General features: G+C 35.5%; 1 pseudogene; it reads right to left on the minus strand.

The window, feature by feature from the left end:
- Positions 1–6,714: 6,714 nt before the first annotated feature.
- LOC131873800 (5S ribosomal RNA) lies at positions 6,715–6,826 on the minus strand (annotated as a pseudogene).
- Between the last annotated feature and the right edge of the window lie 896 nt (positions 6,827–7,722).

Below are 7,722 nucleotides of genomic sequence, written 5' to 3' on the forward strand. Positions count from 1 at the left end.
TTTTGAAGCATCAAAATGTGTATTTGGCGGTACAACAAGCTTAAAAATGAAAGTTTTGATTCATAAGCCATTAGCATGAAAGCATGATTAAGAAACTTATGGTACTCCCTAATCATCATTTTCAAGGTTGTGCTTCCTAAATATATGTTTTGAAGCATCAACATGGGTGTTTGGAGGGACAACAAGCTTGAAAATGCAAGTTTTTATTCCAAAGCCACGAGCATAAAAGCACGATTATGAAACTTATCATACTCCCAAATGATCATTTTGAAGCTGGTGCTTCCTAAACATAGGTTTTCAAGCATCAAAATGATTGTTTGGATGCAGAAAAAGCATGAAAATGCAAGTTTTGATTCTGAAGCCACATGAAAGTGTAGTTATTAAACTTACCGTACTCCCAAATCATCATTTTAAAGCTTGCCCTTCCTAAACGCATGTTTTGATGCATCAAAATGGGTTTTTGGAGGGAGAAGAAGCTTGAAAATGCAAATTTTTATTTTGAAGCCACAACATAAAAGCGCAATTATGAAACTTATCGTACGCCGAAATCATCATTTTGAAGTTTGTGCTTTCTAAACGCATGTTTTGAAGCATCAAAAAGGGTGTTTGGAGGCACAAAAAGATTGAAAATGGAGCTTTTGATTCTAAAGCCATGAGCATGAAAACATGATTATGAAACTTATCCTACTCCCAAATCATCATTTTGAAGCTTGTGCTTAATAAACACAAGTTTTTAAACATCAAAGTGTGTGTTTGGAAAGCACAACAGGCTTGAAACTGCAAGTTCTAATTCCAAAGCCACGAGCGTGAAAGCTCAGTTATGAAACTTATTGTACTCCCAAGTCATCATTTTGAAGCTTGAGCTTCCTAAACGCAAGTTTTTAAGCGTTAACATGTGTGTTTGGAGGTACAACAAGCTTAGAAATGCAACTTCTAATTTCAAAGCCATGAGAATGGAAACACGGTTATGAAACTTATTGTACTCCCAATTCATCATTTTGAAGCATCAAAATGGGTGTTTAGAGGCATGAAAAGTTTGAAAATGCATATTATGGTTATGAAGCCACAAACATGTGAGCACGATTACGAAACTACTCGTACTCCTAAATCATCATTTTGAAGCTTGTGCTTCCTAAACTTAAGTTTTGAAGTACCAAAATGGGTGTTTGGAGGTACAACAAGATTGAAAAGGCAAGTTTTGATTTTGAAGCCACAAGTATGAAAGCACAATTATGAAACTTATCGTACTCCCAAATCATCATTTTGAAGCTTTTGCTAACTAAACACAAGTTTTGAAGCATCAAAATGGTTGTTTGGAGGTACAACAAGCTTGAAAATGCAAGTTTTGATTCCGAAGCCACAAGCATGAAAGCATGATTATGAAACTTATCATCCTCCCAAATCAGCATTTTGAAGCTTGTGGTTCCTAAAGGCAAGTTTTGAAGTATAATAAGTTTCATAATTGCGCTTTCATGCTCGTGGCTTCGTAATAGAAACTTGCATTTTCAAGCTTCTTGTTCATCCAAACACTAATTTTGATGCTTCAAAACATGCGTTTAGGAAGGGCAAGCTTGAAAATGATGATTTGGGAGTACGATAAGTTTTATAACTGCGCTTTCATGTGCCTTTGGAATCAAAACTTTCATTTTCAATCTTTTTGTGCATCCAAACACACGTTTTGATGTTTCAAAACTTGTGTTTAGGAAGCACCAGATTCAAAATCATCATTTGGGAGTATGATAAGTTTCATAATCGCGCTTTCATGCTCGTAGCTTTGAAATCAGAACTTGCATTTTCAAGCTTGTTGTGCCTCTACATACCCAATTTGATACTTCAAAACATGAGTTTAGGAAGAAAAACTTCAAAATGGATTTGCGACTACGACAAGTTTCATAATCATGCTTTCATGCTCATGGCTTCAGAATCAAAATTTGCATTTTAAGCTTGTTGTACCTCCAAAAATACATTTTGATGCTTCAAAACTTGCGTTTAGGAAACACAAGCTTCAAAATGATAATTTGGGAGTATGATAAGTTTAATCATCATGCTTACATGCTAGCGGCTTCGGAATCAGAACATGCATTATCAAGCTTGTTTTGCCTCCAAACATACATTTTGATGCTTTTATAACTTGTGTTTAGGAAGCACAAGCTTCAAAATTATGATTTGGGAGTACGATAAGTTTCAGAATCGCACTTTCATGCTCGTGAATTCAGAATCCAAACATACATTTTCAGACTTGTTGTTCCATGAAACACTCATTTTGATGCTTCAAAACTTTCATTTAGGAAGCACAAGCTTCAAAATTATGATCTGGGAGTACAACAAGTTTCCCAATCGCACTTTCATGTGCATGGCTTCGAAATCATAACTTGCATTTTCAAACTTCAAAAACTTGCATTTACAAAGCACAAGCTTCAAAATGATAATTTGGGAGTACGATAAGTTTCATAATCACACTTTCATGCTCATGCTTTTGGAATCATAACTTGCATTTTCAAGCTGGTTGTGCCTCCAAACACCCATTTTGACAATTCAAAACTCTCGTTTAAGAAGTACAAGCTTCAAAATGATGATTTGAGAGTACGATAAGTTTCATAATTGTGCTTTCATGCTCATGGCTTCAGAATCAAAACTTGCATTTTCAATCTTGTTGTATCTCCAAGCACACATTTTGATGCTTTTACAACTTGCGTTTAGGAAGCACAAGGTTCAATATAATGATTTGGGAGTACGATAAGTTTCACAATCGCACTTTCATTCTCGTGGCTTCAAAATTCAATTGTGCATTTCCAAACTTGGTGTTCCATGAAACAACCATTTACTTGCATTTAGGAAGCACAAGTTTCAAAATGATGATCTAGGAGTACGATAACAATCTTGTTTTACCTCCAAAAACACATTAAGAAGAACAAGCTCCAAAATGATTTTTTGGGAGTAGGATTAATTTCATAATCGCGCTTACATGTTTATGTCTTCGTAATCAAAACATGCATTATCAATCTTTTTGTGCCTCTAAACACCCATTTTGATGCTTCAGAACTTACGTTAAGGAAGCACGAGCTTTAAAATGATGACTTGGGAGTATGATAAGTTTCATAATTGCGCTTTCATGCTCGTGCCTTTGGAGTCAAAACTTGCATTTTCAAGCTTGTTGTACCTCCAAACACACATTTTCATTCTTCAAACCTTGTGTTTAGTAATCAAAAGGTTCAAAATGATGATTTGGGATTACGATAAGTTTCAAAACCTTGTTTCCATGCTCGTTGGATTTGAAATTAGATCTTGCACTTCCAAGCTTGTTGTACCTCCAAACAAACATGTTAATGCTTAAAAACTTGCACTTAGGCAGCGCAAGCTTCAAAATGATGATTTGGGAGTACGATAAGTTTCATAACTGAGCTTTCAGGCTCATGGCTTCAGAATTAGAGCTACCATTTTCAAGCTTGTTGTGCTTCCAAACAAACATTTTGTTGTTTCCAAACTTATGTTTAGGTAGCACAAGCTTCAAAATGATGATTTGGGAAAAGGATAATTTTTATAATCGCTTTTTCATGCTCATGGCTTCGGAATCAAAAGTTACATTTTGAATCATTTTGTGCCTCCAAACACTCTTTTTGATGCTTCAAAACATGCATTTAGAAACCACAAACTTCAAAACAATGATTTGGGAGTACAATAATTTTCATAATTTGCACTTTCATGCTCGTGATTTTGTAATAGAAACTTACATCTTCAAGCTTCTTGTCCCTCCAAACACCCATTTTAATGCTTCAAAACATGTGTTTAGGAAGGGAAAGCTTGAAAATGATGATTTGGGAATACGATAAGTTTTATAATTGCGCTTTCATGTGGCTTTGGAATCAAAACTTGCATTTTCAAGCTTATTGTGCATCGAACCACACATTTTGATGCTTCAAAACTTGTGTTTAGGAAGCATCAACTTCAAAATGATTATTTGGGAGTATGATAGTTTTCATAATCGCACTTTCATGCTCATGGCCCCAAAATCAGAACTTGCATTTTCAAGCTTCTTGTGCCTCCACATACCCATTTTTATGCTTCAAAAATTATAAGTTTAGGATGAAAAACTTTAAAATGATGATTTGCGAGTACTCATGGCTTCAGATTCAGAACTTGCATTTTCAAGCTTGTTGTACCTACAAACACACATTTTGATGCTTCAAAACTTGCATTTAGGAAGCACAAGCTTCAAAATGATGATTTAGGAGTATGATAAGTTTCATCATCGCACTTACATGCTAGTGGCTTTGGAATTAGAACATGCGTTTTCAACACCCATTTTTATGCTTCAAAATGTGCATTTAGGAAGCACAAGCTTAAAAATGTTGATTTGGTTGTATGATAAGTTTCATAATCTTGCTTTGATGCTCATGGCTTTGGAATCATAACTTGCATTTTCAAGCTTTTTGTGCCTCCAAACACCCATTTTGACACTTTGAAACTTTCGTTTAGGAAACACAAGCTTCAAATTAACGATTTGGGAGTACGATAAGTTTCATAATCGTGCTTTCATGCTCGTGGCTTCAGAATCAAACCTTCCATTTTCAAGCTTGTTGTGTTTAGGAAGCACATGTTTCGAGATGATGATTTGGGAGTATGATAAGTTTCACAATGATGCTTTCATGTCATCGTTTCACAATTAGAACTTGCATTTTCAAGCTTCTTGTGCCTCCAAATACCCTTTTTGATGCTTCAAAACATGCTTTTAGGAAGCATAAATTTCAAAATGATGATTTGGGAGTATGATAACAATCATAATCGCGCTTTCATAACTTTCATGGCTTCGGAATAGAAACCTGCATTTTCAAGCTTGTTGTCCCTCCAAACACCCATATTGATGCTTCAAAACATACATTTAGGAAGCACAACCTTGAAAATGATAATTTGGGAGTACAATAAGTTTTCTTAATGATGCCTTCATGCTAATGGCTTCTGAATCAAAACTTGTATTTTCAAGCTTGTTGTACCTCCAAACAAACATTTTGATGCTTCAAAACTTGTGTTTAGGTAAGCACAAACTTCAAAATCATGATTTGGAAGTACGATAAGTCTCATAATTGCGCTTTCATACTTGTGGCTTCTGAATTAGAACTTGCATTTTCAAGTTTGTTGTGCCTCCAAACAACCATTTTGATGCTTCAAAATTTGCGTTTAGGAAGCATAAGCTTCAAAATGATGATTTGGGAGTACGATAAGTTTCATAAATCGCACTTTGATGCTTGAGGCTTTGGAATCAGATCTTACATTTTCAAGATTGTTACTCCAGACACCCATTTTGATGCTTTAAAACTTGTGTTTAGTTAAGCACAAGCTTCAAAATGATGATTTGGGAGTACAATAAGTTTCATAATCGTGCTTTCATACTTGTGGCTTCGAAATCAAAACTTGCCTTTTCAATCTTGTTGTACCTCCAAACACCCATTTTGATACTTCAAAACTTGAGTTTAGGAAGTACAAGCTTCAAAATGATTATTTGGGAGTACGATTAGTTTCATAATAGCGCTTACATGTTTGTGGCTTCGTAAGCAGAACATGCATTTTCAAGCTTTTTCGTGCCTCTAAACATCCATTTTGATGCTTCAAAACTTACATTTAGGAAGCACAAGCTTGAAAATGATGATTTGGGAGTAGGAAAAGCTTCATAATCGTGCTTTCATTCTCATGGCTTTAGAATCAAAAGTTTCATTTTCAAGCTTGTTGTGCCTCCAAACACCCTTTTTTATGCTTCAAAACATGCGTTTAGAAAGCACAAACATCAAAATGATGATTTGGGAGTACGATAAGTTTCATAATCGTGCTTCAAAATCAAAACTTCCATTTTCGAGCTTGTTATATCTCCAAACACTCATTTTGATGCTTTTACAACTTGCGTTTAGGAAGCACAAGCTTCAAAATGATGATTTGGGAGTACGATAAGTTTCACAACCGCATTTTCATGTTCGTGGCTTCAAAATTCAAACTTGCATTTTCAAACTTGTTTTCCCATGAAAGACCCATTTTGATGCTTCAAAACTTGCGTTTAGGAAGCACAAGCTTCAAAATGATGATTTGGGAGTATAATAAGTTTCCCAATCGCACTTTCATGTTCATGGCAGAAAAATCATAACTTGCATTTTCAAGCTTATTGTACCTCCAAACACACATTTTCATACTTCAAAAATTGCATTTAGTAAGATAAGTTTTATAATCGCGCTTTCATATTCGTGGCTTCTGAATCAGAACTTGCATTTTCGAGTTTTTTGTGCCTCCAAACACCCATTTTCATACTTCAAAACTTGCGTTTAGGAACCACAAGCTTCAAAATGATGATTTGGAAATATGATAAGTTTCATAATCATGCTTGTGGCTTCAGAATCAGAACTTGCATTTTCAAGCTTGTTGTGCCTCCAAACAACCATTTTGATGCTTCAAAATTTGCATTGTGGAAGCATAACCTTCAAAATTATGATTTGGGAGTACAATAAGTTTCATAAATCGCACTTTCATGCTCGTGGATTCGGAATTAGAACTTGCATTTTCAGACTTGCTGTAACTCCAGACACCCATTTTGATGCTTCAAAACTTGTGTTTACTTAGCACAAGCTTTAAAATAATGATTCAGGAGTACAATAAGTTTCATAATAGTGCTTTCATGCTCATGGCTTTGGAATCGAAGCTTGCATTTTCAAACTTTTTGTACAAAACTAGAAATAGGTGCAACACCAAGACTTCCCGAGAGGTCACCCATCCCAGTACTACTCTAGCCCAAGCATGCTTAACTACGGAGCTCTGATGGGATCCAATGCATGTTATGATCACACTTGTTATGAGCTTGTTGTAGTGTGTACTTAGCAAATCATGGCCCACGTGTGAATCCACCCCAACCACCCAGCCCATGGTGCCTCCAAACACACATTTTGATTTTTCAAACCTTGCGTTTACTAAGCAAAAGCTTCAGAATGATGTTTTGGGAGTACGATAAGTTTCATAACCGTGTTTCCATGCTTGTGGCTTTGAAATTATAACTTGGATTTTCAAGCTTGTTGCACTACCAAACACACATGTTAATGATTAAAAACTTGCGCTTAGGAAGCACAAGCTTCAAAATAATGATTTGAGAGTACGATAAGTTTCATAACTGAGCTTTCACGCTCGTGGCTTTAGAATTAGAACTAGCATTTTCAAGCTTGTTGTACTTCCAAACACACATTTTGATGTTTCAAAACTTATGTTTAGGAAGCACAAACTTCAAAATGATGATTTGGGAGTAGGATAAGTTTCATTACTGAGCTTTCATGCTCATGGCTTCGAAATTAGAACCAGCATTTTCAAGCTTGTTGTGCTTCCATACATACATTTTGATGTTTCAAAACTTATGTTTAGGAAGCACAAGCTTCAAAATGATGATTTGCGAGTAGGATAAGTTTCATAATCATGCTTTCATACTCATTGGGTTCGGAATCAAAAGTTACATTTTCAATCTTTTTGAGCCTCCAAACACCCTTTTTGATGCTTCAAAACATGCGTTTAGAAAGCGCATACTTCAAAATGATGATTTGGGAGTACGATAAGTTTTATAATTGTGCTTTCATGCTTGTGGATTTGTAATAGAAACTTGCATTTTCAAGTTTCTTGTCCCTCCAAACACCCATTTTGATGCTTCAAAACATGCGTTTAGGAAGGGAAAGGTTGAAAATGATGATTTGGGAGTATGATAAG

The sequence above is a fragment of the Cryptomeria japonica genome, chromosome 2 (genome assembly GCF_030272615.1).
Source record: "Cryptomeria japonica chromosome 2, Sugi_1.0, whole genome shotgun sequence".
NCBI classification, from domain to species: Eukaryota; Viridiplantae; Streptophyta; class Pinopsida; order Cupressales; family Cupressaceae; genus Cryptomeria; species Cryptomeria japonica.